The sequence below is a fragment of the Pseudopodoces humilis genome, chromosome 2, assembly GCF_049639895.1.
Source record: "Pseudopodoces humilis isolate 2021_Gansu_Grassland_sample_001 chromosome 2, ASM4963989v1, whole genome shotgun sequence".
Classification (NCBI taxonomy): Eukaryota; Metazoa; Chordata; class Aves; order Passeriformes; family Paridae; genus Pseudopodoces; species Pseudopodoces humilis.
In genome coordinates, this window is record NC_142201.1 from 33,111,968 (window position 1) to 33,134,375 (window position 22,408).

Sequence of the window (22,408 nt, forward strand, 5' to 3'; positions counted from 1 at the left end):
TTTTTTTGTCTATTGTAATTTGTTTTGTGGCTTAAACCCCACAAAAGAGGGGTTTAAGCTGTATCAAGCTCAGGAGTGTCTGATTAGAAAATAAATATCTGAGTGGAATTCAGGCAGTATCAAATGGAACCAGCAGAGATTTGCCAAGGTTTGAAGTTTTCCCCTTGTATCTACGGAGGGGCAAACCACCCTGTCTGCTCCTCCAGCTGAAGAGATGGAGATAGCGATCAGCCAGTCTCTAAAACACCTCCCTTCCTATGGCACATCATGGAGTGCACTCACTGCAGTCAGGATGTGGGACCTTGGACATCCTCTCAGGGTGAACACAGAATCTTCTAGGGAGTGGTCAATTGCCTCAAGTGTTCTGTGGGTGCACCCTGATCTGGGACATAGTCTCTACAGAAAACCCGTTTCGTCATTCTCATATTAAAAGTAGTATATTTTTCTTCACACTTTTTTTTTTTCTTGGGTGTGTGTTTATTCCTGTTTAGCTGGATTAATTTTAACTCCTCTCTTTTACAGCATTTTAACTATCTGTGTATCTCTCCATATGCTATACACAACCACACATTAAAAATGTACATTCAATCTAAAGGATCTACACCAGACAAATATATTAGCTAACTTGGAGGCTGCAGAAGACATTCAGGGTGCAGAAGGTTGTCAGCAATTCTAGTTCCTAGAGGCAGCTGATTTGCCATAACCAGTTATATCATGTATCATTAAAAAATATCTCTGTGAGTAGAAGACATTATGAGGTTTTGTATTTATGATGCATCTTTTTAGCTGTGGAAAATCTGTATGGAGAAATTCACAAGTGCCACTGGTTCTGCTGCAATGCCACGCAGAATTCTGAATTAATATTATTGGAATGACCCAGCTGAGTAGAACTTGGACTGATAAATATGCTTTATTGAACTGTAATTTTTTCCCTTTGTAACCCATGGTTGCTTATTGACTGAATTAATTGTCTTTGGCCAGTGAGCACTAAGTAGTACTGGAAGAAAGATATGACATCCATCTATTTGCAGTAATGTTTTCCCTCATTGCTGATGAGGTTGGAAGTGATATGGACAAACCAACTGTATCCTTCGGAGGGTAGTATCCTTAATACACTGCCCTTTCATGAAGAGTAATTGTGGAATCAACAGAACATATGGCTGTCATAATTTTGGCTACACTTTTCTCTCGTTTGTCAGGTTTGAAATGTGGCTCTTGGGAGTAGTGGCTATTGGTATTCCCTGTTTATATAATATTGAGTGGAATGGAATGGTCACCCTGTTTGCCTACTAGTGGGCAATTTTCTAATCTGATATTATACAATACTATACTCAGAGGGCAGAATAATTCACTTAAGATTAAGATTATTTTAAATATGAATATTTTAATGTGGAGAGCAAATCCTTGTTGAAGAAATTGCACCTGTTTTTTCCCCAGAACATGCAGAGTTGAAGGACAGGATATGATCACGTCATCTAGGCTTTGTATTATCACAGACCCATACATGTCCCAAATTACAGGCATAAAATCAAAATAACTTGTGCTTCAGTGAAAGAATATCTTCATAACAGTGACCAGTGTTACATGGAAGAAGTCCAAAAATGTGAAAGAATACTACTATTTCAAGTGGAACAGAGTTCTGAAACTTAATCACCCTCCTGCAGCATAAGCCCTAGATACATTTATTCTGATCTAAAGTTTAAGCTTCCCACCCTTTGGGTTCTTGCTATACTTCGCTCTTCTAGAATTTCTCACAGTATTTTCTACCTAAGAAGATATTTTCTTACTGAAGTCATGTTACTTCTCAGTCTTGCTTCAAAAGAGTAAATATACCGAGCTCCTAGAGTGCCTCATTGTAAAGCATTTTCTTTAGCTCTTGGGATGCTTTCTCCACATTTTCCATTTTTTCCATTTCCTTCTTAGAGAATGGACACCACATGTATTCACCATTGTCATAAATCCTCTCTTGTTCCTGCATTCCCTGTTTAAGCATCTAAGGGCTGTTCTCTTTTTTTGCCACTGTAAGACACTTTGAGTTCCCATGGAGCTGTACTCATAGTGGAGTTTATTTTAATTTACCTGCAGACATTTCTGTGTAATATTCTGTAGTTGCATGCTAAATGATGACCACAGAACTTCAGGTGCGAGATTATTCTCTGTAACATAAGAGGTCTGATAGCTTTCACTACACTCCCAGCAGAAAGAGCTTGAACACTGGATATACAATGACATTTTTCCAAAATCTATCAAATCTGGGTATTAACTCAGTGACAGACTTCTGCAGAGTGACACTAGCCAAATAATTTGACTCACCATGTTGTATTAGATTTTTGTGCATGTCAACAGTCTGTGTTGTGATGTGCCAAAACACTAAGAGAAACAGAGCTCTTCCAAAAATGACAACTTAAGCCCATTTAAATTCTGTTACTTCACTAAGCTTAAGGGTTGGCAGCTGAGAATCCAGCTTACCCCTTCAATAAGACTGTTGCTTTTAGCCAAGGAATTTGCAGTATGTTTTAATGGGGTAAATTAATTACGTAATGAAGAACTTGTGACTTTTGAAGCCAAACTGCAGGCTCCTTTGAAGAGGGTGCACTTTCTAAAATAGAATATTACAGAGCACATTCCTATTCTTAAGTGCAAAAAATATCAGCCGGGCTTCAGATTTACGGGCTGGTAAACTGCATTTTTCTACTTGTATTCTAGCCCAAGTAAGGATTTCCTACTGTCATATTAATATTCCTCCCTGGTCATTTTTTTAACTGGTGCAGTTTGGAAGAGGGAAATACTGTGCTTGCCCACTGTCTCGTAGCATCTGTGTTACTAGAATGGGATTAGGAGATCCAGGGAGTCCTCAATCCAACAGAACCATAAACTTGAAGAAATCAGACTGTAAACTGCTAGGGACAGGACTGTTTTGCTGGTGTCCACACAGTGCCATTCTTGCCCATGACAAAAAGCTCCCAGGTGCTCAAGTAATAAAACTGAAAAAATATGCAAATAGTCTCCTTGAAGATCCAGTGCTTTGACGGATCAGGGCCACGACTCAGCAGATGAATGATGTTGGCTCACAGCAGCTGAACAAGCCCTATTGTTTTAGGAAGCTGTCATCTTGTGCTCCAAATTCTAATCCTTCATTAAAAATAGCCTCTAGCATATAATTGCAAAAATAGCCTTCCCCACTTGGACTGACAGCAAATTGATGCCACGTTGCCTCTAGCTTCTGTAATAACTGGAGACAGCAGCTCAGAATGCCCTATATTCAGTCCTTTCACTTCAATATCTTGTTGACTCTGAAGCCTAATGATGACTGTCTCAGAGTTCGTGCTATTATTTAACTGATGATCAAATATGCAAGAAACAAGGAGAAAAGTGATCAGCGGGGGTTTCTATCTTTAAAGCATCCAAAACCTAGAGTAGGTGATTGTTGTTTACCATGTGATCCTTTACCTCAAAATATGGCAAATGCCTTTCTTTTGAGGCATGGTATATCTCCACGATAAATTCTGTATTTCATAGAAAATATATTTGCTATTATGGAGGACATTGGAACTTGTTCTTAAACAGTCCCGCTTTTTTTGTTCCACTTTTTTAATGTTCATAAGAATGTAACTCTGGGTAATTTTTAGTTTATTATGTTTACAATAAAAAGAGATGCATGTTTGTTCAGAGTGTCTTGAGTTTGTTTTCTAGTTCATCTTCTGACTGGAAATGTTCATAGAATGCTCATGTGAGCTGTTGATTTTTTCCCCATTCAATATCTAGATGAAAGACTCATGGAATGAACCAATTAAATTAAAGAAAAAGTATCCAAGATGAGACCAAGTGTACTGCAGCCACTTGAGAACACTTGTTTTTTTGAACATCTGGTCAAAAATATCTGTGTCGTTGGACTAAGAGCAGGTGTAGCATTCAGGAACAAAGGTATTAGAGATGCAGATGGACAATGTGTGTAAAGGTTCAGGGAAAACTCTTGAGAATCCAGAGGTTAAAATAATATCTTCCAAGGTAGCCCAGGGAACTGGAGGATGATCTTTTCCTGAGGCTCACTTTTAAATTTGTATGTGTGAATAAAGGGGACATTTTGAAATCTGGGTAACACCTAATATGGTCTAAAGAAAATATTTTGATTTGGAATGCTGCAAATAAAGCCAGTTACTGTTCTGTACAAACCTGTTACCTATCAAAAAAGACAGTGCACCAGTCCTTGCAAAAATGCACTTTTATTCATAAAGAATATATGCGAGACTGTGAAATATTGTCATACAGTATGACAACAGATGGTACCTTCTGTGTTACAGATAGCAGAAAATGGGGCCTAAAAAGACAACTGAATTAATGTTAGTGTTCTGTGAGACTGTCTTCATGAATCACCTTAAGGAATTTATGAGAGGAGCCAACTGATTATGAAACTCCTGTTCTTTCTCCTGTGAAATCCTCCAGGTGTTTGTTAATATGCTAAGGACTTTCCAGAATGCAGTCTTCTGTGACACAGACGCTATCAGGGGTTGCATAAATCCTGCAATGTCATGGGATGACACATTCTGTGATAACTTCTGTAGACCAGAAAACCCCATTTAATTTCAAATATAGGAAGAGGAAGAAAATGTTGTAGCTTTGGTTGGTTTTCCTTTGTTCACTTGTTTTTTTTTTTCAAGATAAATGTTTTTTGCTGAATACTTGCCACTCAAAAATCTTGGTTACTTGAGGCAAACAAAACATAATATGGAGATTAAGTCCATTTTTCTATAATCTCTGCAGGCCTCTATAGTAACAGAATTTTTCCATGATGCTATGAAGACTATATCAGAATTTTCAAAATGTTTTGCATTTGCTGTAGTAGAAGTACAAGGAAAATTACCTATGGATGCAAAAGAGATTAAAATAGATATTACCAAATAATTTGTTTGATGCAGTTTATAGTTTATTTTGCCAAAGCACTTTTATAAAATACTGATATTCTTCTTTTCAGGTGGATTTTGAGTTGCCCTACTTGTAACAATGTGTTATTATTTTAGTTGTGAATATCTGTTCACCAGGGTGATAATAAACATACACTCTGCTTTCCTGCCTCTACAGAGCTGGAGGCGGGTTTTCACCTTGTCCTAGTTAGACCAGTCATTGATACAATGTAGAGGCAATCATTAAATACAGCTGTATACAGAGACCCTATGGTTTTAACTGTATCAGGCTTTTCTTGGTCCTGTAAAGAAATGCCAGAGGAGCTTGCCTGTGTGCATAATGACACTTTCAGGAATCAGTTGCTCCCCTAAACACATCTGACGAACTAAGTAAGTATTAATTACCCAATTTGATGTAGCTTGGTTATCTGTTTATCAGACAGAAATTTTGTACATCACGTGTGTCTTTTATTATTGCTGCATGTCATACTGAGGTGGGATTTGCCTCAATTTTTGAAGGCTTGTTTCAAAAGAACATAGCTAAAGTTTGCAAGAGAATTATTTTTGTAATATTTTCCCACAAGGCTGGCTTGTCAGCCTTATCAAGGCGCTTTATGCTCTCTCTTATAATGTAATATTTAATACCTTTGTTTTTTGCATTTGGTTTCCTTGGTACCATTAGAGCAGGACATGAAAAAAAGGCAGATACAAAAGTGTAAGTGTGGCTTTGGCAATTAGTCTGCTGAACTATACACAACCAGCTGGACGACTAAAGAGCAGAGTCCTGATTCTGCAGGCACCTACCAGAGCACTTCTCCTACTTCATGTGAGCGATTCCACCCATGAGTTCTCACCGAGAAGAAAACCCTGTCCACTTTGTTGCATGGGGAAATACAACGTAACAGCCACGACATTTACTGAGGCAATTTCTCCCCTTGATTTGACACTGTAATGCATTTGAAGGGGTAGGGCTCAAATGCGAGGTGTGTACGCTTGAGTCAGCCAAACAACTGCAAATGCAAGGGGTTCTGTTGAGTGGGCTTATTGCAGCCTTTAGCAGCCTGCTCAAGTACTTCAAAACGACATTTCATTTCTGTGCTTGCTCGGAGATGCTGAATTCTGTCCCTGTCCTGAGTTTTTGAATTGCTAAATGTAGTGCAAACTGCAAGAAGAACTTATCAGAACTGGTGTTACCAGAAGCTAAGAGAACATAACTCACATTCCCAAAATATAAGAACTTAAAATAGAATGTTGTTAGGCGTAGGGGTTTATGTGCTGGCTATTTTCAACTTTAGTGAGAGGTTCTCATCCTGAATTTGTAGATGGTGAATTTAGATTTCTACTTCTGGTAACACTAAAATGCAGACCCTTCCTCTTCCTGCTCATTCCCACTGGCAGTTCACTGAAGCTTTACTGGGTCTCAGCTGCATCCTCCATAAATTGGGAAATATGCATTACTTGGATCTTTGCCAACTCCTTAATTTTTCCTTCTTCTGAAACTTTTGAATCGTGCCCAGTAGAGCTGTCTGAAAAAGGCATTACAGCCCTATTTCTACCTCCTACTTCATATATTTACTCTCAGGCTTTGTCCTCTCTTTCTTCAGTTCCCTATAGGATATTTTATAATATATAAAGTATAGGGGACTCTTCTTCCATTTTTCTAACCTCATTTTTATTCTTTGGTTCCTACTTACCTACTACAATGCTCATCTCTACTAGAAGCAACATCCTTTGAATAAAAAAAATAAAGAGACAGGCCTTTAAAATAAATCGGTCCTTGCTAAGAGAAAGTGGGAGATTGTCCTGGGGTGACAAAATGTTGTAATTTGTTAATATGAATGAGAATTCTTATCCAGTGCACAATCTTTCCATGAGTTTAATTGCTGCCACCTTTTCTGAGTCCAGTTGATAGGTCCTACAGAATTAATTTCATCCAGAGAAATCTGGTGTAAGATGCACCTGGATTTAGGTTTATTTTTTCTGGCTTTTCTGTCATTCTCAACCCCAAGAAGCAACTGAACCATTACTGAATTTGTTATGAATGTGGGATGTGATACTTTAGCACATATTGGGTAGTATTGACAAACTCAAAAGGCAGTAAATATCCAGCGACAGTCCAAAAAACAAACAGAAAACTAGCATTTTATCTTAAGTTCTTGTGAAAGAAAATAGTGGAAAGTATCTACCTGAAATACATAAGATCTGCTTGTGTTTTTCTTCTCTTACAAAAATATTCTTGGATATCTTTTTGTTGTTTAAACAGAGCTAGTGAGACCATGTATACAAGGAGACATTTTTCACTCAGTAAGCTTTGTCATTTAAGTCTCACAAATTGCATGCCCTCATTAGCCATATTCTCAGAGGTAGACACCTGAAAACTCCAATGTTCAGGGTAGAAATTATTAATCAGCCCTGAAAATTGATTTTCAAGGGGTAGAAAATTTTTTTTCTTACCAGCATTTCTTCCACTAAGCAGTGTTTCTGACCATATATGCTCTGCACAGGGAAACTTTTGTAGTGTTTGCAATATTGTTTCAGAAATGGTTTTATGATTTGTGGCTTCCAGAAAAACATATTCCAATAAAACAGCTTTGACACTTGCTTCACCTGGTTACTCAAAATATTAACATCTCTGTTGAGTGAAAGTATGGCAAGCACATTGAGGACATAGTAATCTTGGGCACTTCCTCTTTCATCACAGACAACTGACACAGAAATTGTTCCAGCTAATTTCTTTTTTCCCCCGGCAACATGGTAATCAAAGACTTTAGGGAGATACTCAGTACGCAACCACTGAGATGTTGGCATGACCCCAGGAGATTTTAGGTTTGCTTAAAGGTAGTAGTACAGACTTGGGTTATCAAGATCACTGAGTGCCACATTAACACATGTAAATGCTCTCACCATATATTAAAAAAAAAAAAAAAGTAAAAAGAAAGAAAAAAAATAAGAGAGTTTCATTGAACTGTTTGGGTTCTAAACAGTTATTTATTTTCCTGCTGGGGACATAGGAACAAAATCAGGCCCTCCCTTTGTGATACACCCCACAGCTCTGAGACAGCTTGATGGTGGGCAGCCGTTCCTCCAGGACACCAGAGCTGGCACACCCTGTGGGTAAAGCAATGCCACCAGAAACATTAAATGACATTTCTGTAGGGAAAACACAGAAGCCACTTGGAAATGTTTCTAAATCTTGTGCCTATTTTTGTCTGCCTTAGCTCATCATGTAAAGTGGCTCTGGTTTCAAGGTTTCTCAGGCACCTGCCCATCCTGAGGGCACCCAACCCTTTTGGAAGAAGGGAAACAGAAAAATCAAGAGCTCCTCCTGTTTGTCTGTCTTTCCACCTGACAGAAAAGCTCTTTAGGGGTGTTATACACCCCACTCTTTAGAGAGTTGGGGTGTTTCTCCTCCTTAAAGTCAGTGTCTCTTTCTTGTGCCACTCACACCAACCCTAGGTGTGGGCACTCACCCAGGTTGTGGTGACATGGAGGGCCCTTTGCCCAGGGAAGGAAAGAGCTCTGGGGAAGGAACAGCACAGCTTACCTTCAAAAGTTTCAGCCCTCCTCCCTTAAGTGAAAACTGGGGATTTTCCTCACTGTTCCTCAGGTCTGGGAAGAGGTGATAGAGTCCAAGGGTGTCTAGGTTCTGTCTGGACAGAGGTGGCCAGAGAGGTGTGGGGAGAGCTGGGCCCATGGAGCACTGTGTTGGTGGCTTCTGGCATCTTCCTGATGGTGCCACCTGTCTGGGTAGGTAAAACACATGAGAAAGGAGCTTATAAGGGGAAAATGCTGAGCACAGTGTTGCTGTGGGGCAGCTCTGGAAAATGCACAGGAGTCCTGATGATTTTGGAAGGCATCATCACCCTGGCCATCCCCCCTGAGGGACCCGTGGTGGCAATGGGGCAGGCAGTGACCAGTGGCTGAAAGAGGAATGGTGGTGAAGGTGGAAGGATGGGACATAAGTGACACAAGGAGCCCTCACATGCTCCTTGTCTGTCTGGTTAAGTCTTTCTCTGGTTAGGACCACATGGATAATTCAAGTGTTAGGTGGGTGAACACTTACAGATTTTCTTAGGATTTAAGGGTTAGTTAAATATGCTCCAACAAAAAAAAAAAAAGAAAAAAAAAAGAAAAAAAAAAGACAAAAAAAGAAAAAAAAAGGAAAAAAGACAAAAAAAGGAAAAGTTTTCTCACTTTTTTGATACAGTACTTCTGTTATCATGATATTAATAATTTCGAGGACACTGTGGAAGACTGTACTAAGCTGTTGCCGTGTCAATTACACAGAGCTATATTTTTGTGCTCATTATTATTCTTGGATGTCTCTAATTTACATCTAAATGTACTGACTAATTTTGATTCAATCATGTCAAAAATGATAGGTCATGTGTGGGAGGAGATGACAGCCCTACCATCAGGAATTGCCAGAATGTGAATTCCTCGGGGCAATGATTTAATGCCCAAGTCAAGCAGTGCTGTCAGAATTGGAGGCCAAATTATGACACATTATGCTGTACTATGGACTTGCACATACAATGCATATGAAAAAAGTGACTGAGATTGGAGTTATTAAACTATGCTTTAACCGCTGCTACATTTTCCTTCTCACTCTCACTCTCTCCCTCCTGCTGTCTTTTTTTTTTTTTTCTGTGCTCACTGCATTTGTTCAGAGGTACTAATAATGGTACAGAAATCTCTTCTGTAACAACCAACATCCCAAACCATCCTGAACAGCAGCCTGTGATTAAAGTGGGTGATAAAATAATGGCACTTGATGTACATTTCTGCTTAGCCTTTCTTTAAATCATTTACACTCTTTTAGTAAGCTATATGTCAGCTAGTCGTTCTGTGAAAGGGCAGGGCCTATTTGTTCTGTTGTGTCTTTTTCCCAGGATATAATTTTTTTAAAGGAATCCACTGTCTGGATAAACCTGCTGAATAACCTTCAGCAGCTCCTGAGCAATCCACAGGAACTGATTTGCATGTTGGATAACTCATCCTAATTATTGTATCCTATTTGCCTTTTTTTGTTTTAGCTTAAGGGGATTTATCTGTCAGAAGTGAAGTGTTTTTTTTTTTTTTAATGAAATATTTGCTTTTCTGTGTCGCCTTTTAATACTGGGAGAGAAGGTACAGAGCTGTTTACCATGAACACTATATGGGCAGTCCATTGCATATTCTTGTGCAATCAGTGTTGTGATTAACACTTTAAAATTCTTGGTTTAAGTCACTGTGAAGCTGTTGAATTTGATCTTGTATTTTCATATCAATACTATAAGTTCATCTATTGTAATCTTAAAATAATGCAATAAGATACTGTGATATAATAGCTGAATCAAAGCAGTTGTGTTTTTTCAACTATATAGAATGACTTTTTAAAAATCCAAACCTTGAGGTATCAAATAATTGCGTGAGAAGTTGTGGTAATTGATTTTATTAGCACAGGAGTGAAAAATTTTAATGGTGCACATCTAATTTTTGAAATGTTTAAATGCAATCCATTATCTTTTTTGAAGTATTGGAGATGAGCAAAAAGGAAATTTTTTTGTGTGTCCACAAACATAGCATTTTAAGCGTTGCTTGAGAAGTAAACTCTAGGAAAGACAATTAACATATAAGCCTCTAAGCTGAGAATGGACACTTGAAGAAAGGCTGTTGCTGGATTTGGAAAAGATTGGATTGATTGTCAGCAGGTTTGGATTGTTTGGATGAAGTGCTGTGGCATTTTCAGAGATTTGGAATTCTGTTTATAAACCCTTAGGCTTAATGTTCACAGAGCCCCAAATCCTGGGAAGTAACTCTCTTCCCAAGTAGATCTGCCTTGCTGCAGGCATGAGATTTGTGTTCTTTCCTTACCTCCCTGGAAACATTAAAATAATTGTTCTCAATTTCTCAGTCAGGCTGGGGTTGAATGCCAGCCTGGGAACTGTCTCCATGTCGGATGTGGCTGTGGCTACTTGTAACTCCAAATACCAAACCATGTCCTGAAAGTACAAGAGGTTTCCAAATGGTTTTTGTAGTCTGTGAGCCATCCTAATGACTGTTCTTGATCTCCTTTGAGGCCATAGGAAAAAAGGACACCAGGATGGATGGACTGCAAGGGTCAGATCTGCCAGCTGGATTGATCAACCCAATTTACATTACTGAAATGCAAGCAACAATTTTTGTTGTGCTAAGAGGAGAGTGTGTTACCTCTCATGGAGGTGAGATAAGTGCCCAAAGTGTTAAACAGCAGAGGAAGGTCCCTCCATCTTCTGGAAGAGTTTTCAGATAGTTCCCAAAGTCTCAGGATTTGGGATTGTTCCCAAAGTCTCAGGATTTTTTAATTAATGTAGTTATTAATGTCTGTGCCAAAGCCGCAGTGCTGGATGCTCCAAAGGTTGGTACAGACAGCAATAGAAATGAAAAATCCAATCCAATCAAGTTTCTATTTCCCAGTGGTCACTCTTGGGAAAGAGGAGAAGAATTTGTCAGGATTTGGAAGGAAATCAGTGAGCAGTTGTATGGACTGGATCAGATGTTGGGATTGTGAGAGGCAACAAGGACAGTCTAGAGATCCGATTTCACTTCTGCAGGCACGCAATTGAAATTCCTCCTTGCACTGACATGGTATAGAAATGATCTGCAGCCAAGTGGATTTCATACTTCAGTCTGTATTTCCCTGAAAGTGGAGAGTTCCTATCCTTGATAATTAAACTTCAAAGCTAACACCCTATTAAATGAATGCAGCTATTATTTCAGTCTGTTTGGCCACAGTTAGTTGACATTGCAAAGGCATTAAAGGGGGCTATAAACTTCACTGCTTTCAAACAAAATGTTTAGAAAATATAGCAAAACCATTAGGAATATCATAATCTCATTATGTCTGCTGATTTTTCTGTGTGCCTGAATGTCTCTTTTCATTGCTTAGAAAAACACATACTAAGCTAGTTTTCCTGACTTCTGATTGCCAAGGGCTTACTGAAAATCCAGGACAAGCAGTCTCATTCCAGCTGCAGAGGGAAAGAGGACCATACCTCTAAAGGCAGAAAGCCACAGCTCAGTAAGCTATCTTGCCATTTTTGTGGTATCTTAAGAAGCCACATTATTATATCAGACCCATGTAAACTTGTACATTTTTATACAAAACTATTTTTGGATTTCTGTTTGTGATCCTATCTAAAAAGGGCAACTCCTTCCTTCAGATTTCTGACCTCTGGAGACCATCGAAATGTTGCATATGGAGCTGTGTCAAGTGTCTGTCATCCCATTTTTGCCAATTGTTTAAATTCCATTAGTTCCTGATTTTCCTGGAAATTTTATGTTTTTTTCCAAAAAAAGTTTTCTCTATTTCACAAACAGTGAGACTCCTTAAGCAAGCTGGTCACTGGCTTATCTAACAGTCTTGTTTTCTCAAGATTAGGGTAGAGGCAAAGGAAGAGCCAGAATAGACCCTGAGATGCTGTTTGAATAACTTGCAGCTTTATTAACACATCTGGGAACTATCCAGCAATAACTTGTACAGAACAGATCATTCTTCCTTCCATAATCCACTCCACCTGTTGGAGGACTGCCATCAGGATGACTGACGAGTGTGGCCGTTCTGGCATGTTTTCCAATATTGTTTTCCATGTGGTCAAATGATCAGACATAACCTCATTCAGCAGCTTCTTTGGACCCACAACCCCTCTACCCTTTTGCTATTTTCTGTTCGCCAGTCTGCTAGGTCTGTTATCTCCCTGCCCACACTGGGCTCTTTTCAAGTTCTAAAACATTGAACATTATTTTTTCAAGCTCTTTTCTGTGTTTCTGAACACCTGAAGTGACTTTCTTCAACTTGTCCCACCTGTAATTCCATACCAATGACTCCCTGGCCAAATGGAAAGGAAGGGAAGAAATTTTCCCTGGTCAGGAAGAATGTAGCTTCAAGAGAACACGCTTTTCCTGAGCTTTGTCTTTTTAAATGCACTGTAGGCTAGGACCAACACATACCTGTTTCCTTTCCCCATCTACATACCTATGATTTGTTTTAGTGCAAAACCAGAAGATGGTGGATTATCTATGCCAAATACAAACAGTAGCATCTCATTGTCTTCTCTCTTCTTTTCAGTCTTACTGGGTTGACCTTGCTGGACTGGCACAAAACTGGTATTATATTTAGTCATGGGCTCAGGTGTGAGCATAGTTGATTTCTTCCAGTTTAGGTATTTTGAAGTCCAGGTAGTCTATATTAGTGACTGACCCCTTCTCCACAGCCAGCTGAGAGATAGACACACATTCAGAGGGAAAATCCCACATTCTTGGTGACATATTTGCCTGACAAACCTTTTGTCCTTGATGTACAGTGGGCCAAAGTGGTTAGATACAGGTTGAATAGCACAGATTCACTCTGAACAGTACTTGTGACAATAAAAAAACCCACCTTAACTGTATTTTTCCTTAGGGAAGTTTATCTTTCTGCCAGCTGGACCAGCATAGTACATCTTGACTAAACATCTCTACAAGACTACATTTATTAAAAATAGCTGTGAAAAACAGACATTGAGAGGTGCTTATAAAGCCACCCCATTCTGAATAAAAAAAAGGGACTTTACAGATGTGCCCTTCCCTGCCCTGCCCTTCCCTGCCCTGCCCTTCCCTGCCCTGCCCTTTTTTCCCATTTTCCCCATTTTTTCACCTTTCTCCCCTTTCCCCCTTTTCCCCTTTTCTTCCCCCCTTCCCCCTCTTTCCCCCTTGCCCCCCCTTCGGCCCCCCCCCCTTTTCCCCTTCCCCCTTCATAGAATAACATTTTTAGCAACAGAGATACAAATCTTACAGGATACAAATTTTTGTGAATTTGACAAGCTATTTTTTGAAACTTCAGGATTTGCCAAACATAGCTTGAACTTGCAGAAGTTCTGTAACTTGATCCATAGATACATTTGCAGTCACATTATCCACAGAACCAATACTAACTATCCAGGGAAGACTTTCTCTTAGCATCCCCAGTCATGTTTCCTCTCTTCTCCCAGCACAGTTTAACAGCCATTTCTGATACAAGCTGTTTCTTTCCATATTAGCAACTGACCCACAATGCCCTTTGAAAGACAAGCAAGAGCAGGAAGCAGAGTTTGGCAGAGGGGTCAGAGCTGTCCCTGTGTTCTTCTCATTGTGTGGGAAGTCTCTAAGGAGGGAGGTGAATCTCACAAAAAGGAAGCCTAACCCTCAAAAATGAGAAGCAATACCAGCCAAGAGAAAATCTGCGCTTAGGTGTAGGAGAATGGTGAGGAAGCCAGTCACTGATGGAATAGGATGTCTGTAAAATGTTTTGCACAGAAAGAGCAGCTCTTAGAAAAAGACTTGGAGGTAATGGGTTGCCTGCTGGTGGAAAAAGGGGCTAGCAGGACAGAACATCCAAGTCCTTCACAGAGGACAGGTTCAGTTTGTATTTGGTACTCTTCTTATTCATTTCCCATCCACGTGATGTGGGAAATCTATCCTCACTGGTGTATAAAAACATTCCAAATGAAAGCTCATAATGAGCAAAGGGGCAAAAAAGCAGATGCACTAATTACATTGAATGGTCCAGCTACAACCTGTTACTGCAGCTTCTGAAGATTAGAATAGAAAATACATTTCTTCAAAGTTATGTATTTCTATACAGAAATCTTTCCCGTTTGTTATTATGGTAAGATGAGTTTATTATTCAGATTCCAACAATACTGTTTTCCAGATGTGATTTCACTAGTTACTCCAAGCTATTAAACTCTCAGTGCCCTCAGACTTGACACATATTTGACATATAAACAACATTAAACAAATAAAATAGAAATTCCTTAGAAAACTGATCTAATAACATTGGAGTGATAAACTTTTAATGTTAGTTAAGGATAATATGAATTACCAACAGCAAAGACTAGGAGAGTGTATTAACAGGAGAATGCCTGTGGTGTAAAAAAAACACAAACAAGCAGAGCAAACAAAATACTGTAGCTGGAATTTGATTTGGAGAACTGCTCTGGTGAGTCTATATATAAGGTTTTGCACAAGTGTGTGTTTTTATGTGGGCAATGGTCACATCATCTTGCTTTGAATGATCAGTAATTGAAGAAAGGCCTTCAAAACAGCTGGCACAATGTACTGGGTTAGGGTGGACTCCCTTGGTTTCAGTCATAAACATGAGTTGAGATTGCTGAGGACTTCCTTTCTATGGCTCACACAGGGAGAATGGGGAACTGATTTAGCACTTTCTGCTTGCTTTCTTCTTCTGCTTTCACCTTTGTCTGAAAGAGTAATGCTTTTGTTTCTTCTGCCTGACTTTGCCGAATGATTTACATTCAGGAAAAATGGTTCCCTGTGGAAATAACAGTTATTAATTTCAAGTACCAAGGCTAAAATAGTCTTGATACCGTCATGATTAAGAATAGTGTGGTTAGAATCACTGTGGTATAACATTCACTATGACTTTTTTAAATGTTAATTTGGTCTCTTAATTTGACCTCCTGTTAGGCACTTTATGAAATGAAGATAAAAATGGAAAGGGTAATACATTAATGCTTAATCCACTTAATGAAGTAGGATTTCCATTGTGATTCCATATAAATTAGTGTCTAACTTAGAATATTTTACCTGACACAATAATAGAGATTAAATTAACTCTCATCTGAAAATCCTCATGGTTAATTTTGTAGTGGTCACTTTACCCTTGTGGATTGCTGCATTTTACTGTTGTTCAGGAGACTTAGATTGTAGTTTTCCTTTGTGCTGTGTTCTACATACACCAGTTGTTTCTCTCCTGTGTCTGATATTCTACAGATGTGAAGAATTTTGTGGATTAATATATACCAAGGGGAAGGTTAATAATAATATTCCTCACACAGAATTGTTTTGAGATGGGCTGTACAGGTCAGCATGTTATTCATGAAGAAATGGAGGGGGAAGAGAGGGTTTGAGTATTGTGATTCTTTCCCCTTGAACCCCACAGGGAATAAATTGTTTGCACCTAAGCATCTTACAGTCTTCACGGCTTGCTTTAAGACATCCAGATTTGAAGGTTGTGCCCTGTGGATATTAGCTACTGCCCCCTGAAATTAATCTTTCCATGGTGCATGTATGATTATTGGTGTGGGAAGTGACAGATTGTGGATTGAACCAATGATGTCAAAAGCATGAATGGCTTTGGTTTGAGCTAAATGTGCCTTACCCTGGATGGTCTGTGGAGCCTGCATGCAGGAAACACCAGTAGCACATGCATTGCTGGGTCTTCATGTTGGAGGGCCTGTAGAGCCCTTAACCTGTGTTAATCTTGCCTTGTCAAATCTGTGCATTTCAGATCAAAACAAGAAGACAGGAAATTGATTATCAGGGCACACTGTTTATGGAAATTGTTTATGGGACAGGCACATTGTTTAAAAGAAATGAAACACACTTGACCGTATATGTTTGACTGAAGTATTACATGTGTTTTGCTGATGAGTTCATGAGAGCTTGGTGGAGTTAATTACACCTCGGGCTGATTAAGTTTTCTCCACAACTGCTTTGCAGTGTTGCAGCCCCTGTGAAAACACTGGAATTACTCTTCATTTGTAGGTGTGTGGGATCAGAATCTGTTCACTACCACTGGCCACAGGCAGCTGCTTTTAACATAAACGTGCTCTCTCCTTTTGCTGGTGGATTTGATGTATATCAATTCTGTATATGGTTTAGGTTGAGTAATAAATTCCCAGTTATTTAGTACAGTGTTTTGCCTCTTCATTTACATCAGCAGAACTTTTCCATTATTGTACAACCTTGTATTCAGTTGGGACCAAATAATATTCCATGTGTACTGATTTTAGTCTATTAAAATATTACACATTTTGAATTTTTAAAAGTAACCACAGGAAATTCAATTCTTTCTTTCTTTGAGTTTCATTATCCCAATATCAAAAACCATATGTGGGTTTTTACTCTGTTGTTTATTGTAACATGTGGCTGAAAAATAATATAAAATTGGGACTTAATTGGACTAAACGCTTGGCAGACAAACTGCATCTGGTTTAAGGAAAACCCAAACATCTTCCTTTCTGAAGACTGTGAGGCCTTAAGAATGGTAAATTGAGAAGGATTTAAAACAAATTACTGAGCTGGTTAGGTAAGAGAGCCTATCAACCATGAGGTTTGAGACCTGATTCTGATGTTACTTGCCTTGGTAAAAAAATATCAGTAGCTCTACTGCAGTCAATGGCATTAAAGCAGTATAAAACCCATTAATGTCAGATCAAGCTCTGGTCAGTTATTTGGAATTGAAAGCACTGCAGTCCAAGATCTTCACTCTCTTTCTTTTGAAGTGTAATGGCTCAGTGCACCAGGCCCCAACAGCTTTATATGCTCTGCTGGTAAAAATCTGCTTTTGGCTTTTAAATTCAGAGGTTGTCTAGGCCCTGATTTGTTAAGGTATTAGAGTAATGTAAAAGGAGGGAAAAAAAGGGAATATGTACTTTTAAAGTGTCATTTTCTACTGTTTGAAGTATTGTGTAAATTAAATGTGTTCTTCCTTAACCTGGAACCTCAGTTGGCTTAATCAAATATCGCACCAATGGGAATCCTTAGACAGAATGGCAAATTTAAGTGCTCTCACTCTCCATATAATCCACACTTTCCTTTAACACTAAGTCATTTCAGTTGTGTGTGCTGCAAGCATTGGAACAGAAGTGTGGCTGGGGCAAGAGCTAGACAGGTTGTTTCACTTAAGCAACATTTATGCCTTGCTTTCCGTCACGGCAGAGCATTCCCAGGCTTGCCTTAGTGTTTCTCTGTGCTCCTGGCATTCAGGGTAAATATCCTAAAGCTGCTTAAAATTAAAAAGTGAAAGTAGTTAGTGCTCGTATATGGTAATTCCCATCTGTGGAATTCAGACATGCTATTGTGAGGGAGAAGATGAGACACGGAAAAATTAAATGTTCTTCATATGATGAAATAGTAAGTTAGTAGCAGAGCCTGGAAAAAGGAAATTGGATCTTCAGATTGCCAGCCCACTTCCTCCACAGCATGGACTCTCGGAATGGGCATTAATACCAACATTTGTATTTCCATGTCAGGTTTTTTTCCCCAATGAATATTTATCTGCATATGGTTAGGGGAGGAGAATAAGTGTAACCCTCATCTTCCCCAGGGTACTGGCTTTAACCATTCATGGGTACATTATAGAGGAAGATGGAAGATTTGTGTGTCAGTAAGTTAATGGATTTCTTTATCACCCACTTGGGTTTCAACCTATTCCACTCAAAACTGATCATTTGCAACAAACATGCCAACACTGAAAGCTGTAAATTCTGAGCGTTAATTCTGTGAGTGGTGATCCAAGCTGAGAACAAGGAATTAAATGGTAAATGACCAAGCAGAAGAGAACAAAAAAATCTGTCTGTGACTGGATTCAGGTCTAAAGAAAAGACAGATTGTTTGTTCTGTGACACCAAAGATATTTCTAAACCTTTTTCTATTTATTGCTATGAGGTATTTAGATTGTGCCAATTGTATTTTTTGAAAGCAAAAGACAAGCAAGCAATTTCATTTTTTTTCAGTGTGTAAGAGAAACAAAGAGAAACTTGTACATAAAAACTTTTGGGGGGATTCAGATCCAGTAAACCAATCTTCTTTCCACTGGGTATAAATGAGTTTCATAATCTTCGCTGGATTCAGGAAGTGGAATACTTTTTGTTCTTTTTGCTGTGTTTGGAAACTTACAACAGCTACCCAAGTTTTGTTTGTACTCAGTGCTGCCTATCAGGTCTACACTCAAATGGAGGCAAATGCCAAAAGCTGCAGAAAGCCTGGGTTGCTGCATGTGTTTTCAAAAGCAGCTTGCTGTATCAAACAATAACATGTCATAAAATGAGACACAGACTCAATCTCTAAAGCACCTTATGAGAGTGGCAAAATTCCCACAGTAAGAAGTCTTTTTTCTTCTCTTCAGCAAAGCTGAACCCTTGGGAAGGAATATACTGAAAGACATTAGACCATCTACTGAAGCTGCACCTGGGAAACTAAAGTTTACTTCATTAATTTCTCATCTAGAAAATTGTACCTTCTCACACCATCTGATGGAAACAAAGTGTATGTTGCTGGGATCAGGTGCGTGAGATCAATAATGATATGATGAATGTAAGCTATTTTTGGTAAATTGGCCTTTATAAGAGATGAGGCAAATAAGTAAAAAAAAAAAAAAAAAATTTTCTTGAAGTACAGGTGCTTATAGGGTTGCTAGACCTCAATCTGGATTCCTGGGAAGGTTTCAGGAAGGCCAGTGGTTTACAAAGGCAAGTGATTTTTTTTGAGCATACAAAGGGTAGCCAAGTCTTGAAGCAGCGTCCTTGCTCGAGAATGGTGCATTAAAATGATCCTTCCTGTTTTTGAAGCTAAAAGTTGTAATGAACATTAATTGCAAGCACTCTTGCATGCTTTGGCTCCAATTTAGTCTCCATCTAAATTAGCTAGAAATCTATGGCCTTGATTTATTGCATTTGCAACAGTCGCACTAAAGGAAGGTAATTCCTTCTGAAAATGCCACATGCAGGCAGGAACAGGAAACCAATTAGGAATCAGTGGATGATAAATGGGCATTTTTACCAGCAGTTTACTTAATATCCCCATTAAATAAGCCTCTTTGCATTTATCATTTCATTCTCCCTCAGTCTATAAGGTCCTTTAATTGCTGCCTAAATGAGCCCTGTGTTTCAGTCCAAATTTAATCTTGGATCAGGAGAGAGAGATCCTTTCCAATGCTTGCCTGCCCAGCTGCCAAGAACTGTCAGAAATGATCACAGAACTTTGCACATTTCTCACAGTCTCATTGGAGAAATGTAAGATTGACAGAAAAAAACACCAAAAACACCAAACCAAAAACGCAGGTCACAGTCTTGCTTTAAATTGTAAACTACAGTGCGAGCAGCCTTTTTCCTCAATTGCATTTCCTGTTTTGTTTTATTTTTTTTAAGGTTGCACTAAAACTAGATGGAAGTTGTAATGTTGCTGTGTGCTTTTTCGTTTTGGAAAGGTACCTTCAGTGGAAGTAGATGTGTGGCAGAACTAATGAAGTGTTACAGATTTTGTGCAGCAAACAATTACTGGCTGGCTGTGGCTGAGTGGGTTGGTTACTGAACATGTGATTTGTGGGTGGAACATTGCATCTCCAGGCTAAATAGCAGTCAATGATAAAGAATCCCAAAGAAGTTGTCTCAACCTGCCTTGTAATTATTTCTTTTTTTGTAATGCTCAGATTTGGGGGTCTGGGGTTGGGGCTCTTGAAAACAAAAAAAAATAGTTGCTTTTAAAAAAATTCCATTATTTCAGAGATCTTCTTCTGACCTTGGAGCATAAGCAGATGTTCGTAGCATATGTAGAGTTCATGGATCAGCCCCCAAACATAATTTTTGATGTTTGAATGTAAGGGGACATTCCCATTTAGAGTCAACTGCTTTCTGAAATGCAGTGGACTTTCACCTGGGTGGTCCAGATGTCAGACCTTGTACCAAAAGTACAAAGCCAAATCACCAATGCACTAAACCTCACATATTTCTGAAAATTGGCAGCAAATAACAGGCCCAGAGGAGGAATATTACCCAAATATTCAGTGCTGATTTATCTTCCTACTGTCAAAAGCATACACATCTGTCATGGTACAAAGAGCAACCCAAAGTCAGTGCTGTTAACTTGCCCTTAATCCACACCCTTCAGCTTCTAATTTAAAATATCTATCAATGTGGAGCCTGATGTTAGTGCATTGAACTGATGTCAATGAGACAGCCTAGGACTGAGTGACTCAAATCTAGTGTTAAATAATGACGAGTGTTACAATAATCCCTAAAACTAGAAGGGTGACTGAATCTCTTTTTGGACTTCTCCTCCTAATACCATAAACAAACAAATATCACAAGAAGAGGAAGATATACAGCCTCTGGGAAGCTCTGACCTCAGTGATGGCATTATAAACTATTTGCTTTATATATGTGCTTGTCTGCTATTTTTCTTCCTTAAAAAAAAAAGAAAAGAAAAAATAGTAAATTCAGAGCATATAGGTGATAACAGCATGGGAAACATTAGATGCATCTCAAAAATATTTTTCTCTTAATTCATTGAAAGGTGGTTGAGTCCACTGTCATGTGGATTCAAGACTGTAAGCAAAAATCATATACAAAGGCAATTGTATTTTGTTGAGGAAGGGAAATGATTGATGGGCTCGAGGGTGTACTAATATAAGATTTGTCTTATTTTACTGTCTCCATTAAAGATTCGAAGGTGAGAGTAAGCAGGAAGTTATTTACATTCAGACGTGATACAAAGCTGTCATCTTATGCCATCCAAAATCAGTCACTTTCGAGCATTTTTGTCTTAATGTTTTCTTTAAATCATTCATCATCCCAGGGACTCTGGGGAAAACCCAACCTGAAACCTAATATTTCAGATAATGAAGATGGGATTACTGCATAGGAATGGCTGTACCAAGCAAGACCATAGGCCCATTTATCCCATTTTCTGTCTCAGAAGTGGCCAATAGCAGATGCTTAGGGAAGAGTCTAAACAGGGCAAGCATTCAAGGATACTTTCCCTGAATAAGGAAGCAGACGTGTCAAAAGATGTTATATCCATTCAAACTAATATATTCAGTATCTGAGAGGCTGATAAAGACTACATGTTACTTGTGTTCAGTTTCTGAGAACTAGCAGGTACAGTTTTAATTTTTCAAAAAGTTGTGAAGAAAAGTAAGTCAACAAAATCCAGCCATTCTAGGGGAGGTGAGGGAGGTAAAATTCTGCCACCAATCATAGCTGGTTTTCAGGAAAAAAGAGTTGGAATAAATGGCCCATTTTCAGCATGATATTATGATGTTGCTGTGTGTGATCCCAAGCATTTAACAGACCCATTTATAATCTGTGAGGACTGGGGGATGAAAATGTTGAGATTGCAAAATCTGCAAAATTATTTGGTTAGTCCTGATGAAATAAGACTGTGAGGAACTCTGATGGGACTTAAAGCTAGGTGACTGGGGAACATGATGTCAGATGAAATTCAGTGCTGACAAATACATGATAATACATATTAGAAGAAATAATTTGATCACTGCCTTCTAACTGAACTGAAGTTGCTGCAGAAAAGGGTTTGCCAGTGGACAAATTAATAAGCAGCCGTAGTGAAAAAGAAAAAAAATGTTAAAATGAAGGACTAGAGAACACTGAAAATATTGGATTGTCATGATGTAATTTTAACTGGGAATACAGAACATAAATAGAATGGGAAATGGATAGAAATTATAAAAGGCAATGCCTGAACTCTTTATCTAATGAAAATGAAAAGGTTACAGGATGAGTGGAAGATTAGAGGGGAGCATGAGGAATATATATAAAGATATGAAGGACATAAAATAGATATATCAAGGGTTCTTATTTATACTTTTTCCTTAAATGGAAAATAATGAAAACCAAGACTAAGGCTGCAGAAGTTTAAATATCTCTTGGGCCTGTCTCAAACTAATGAAAAACATAAAACTTTTTATGCTAACAGGGTACAACCTC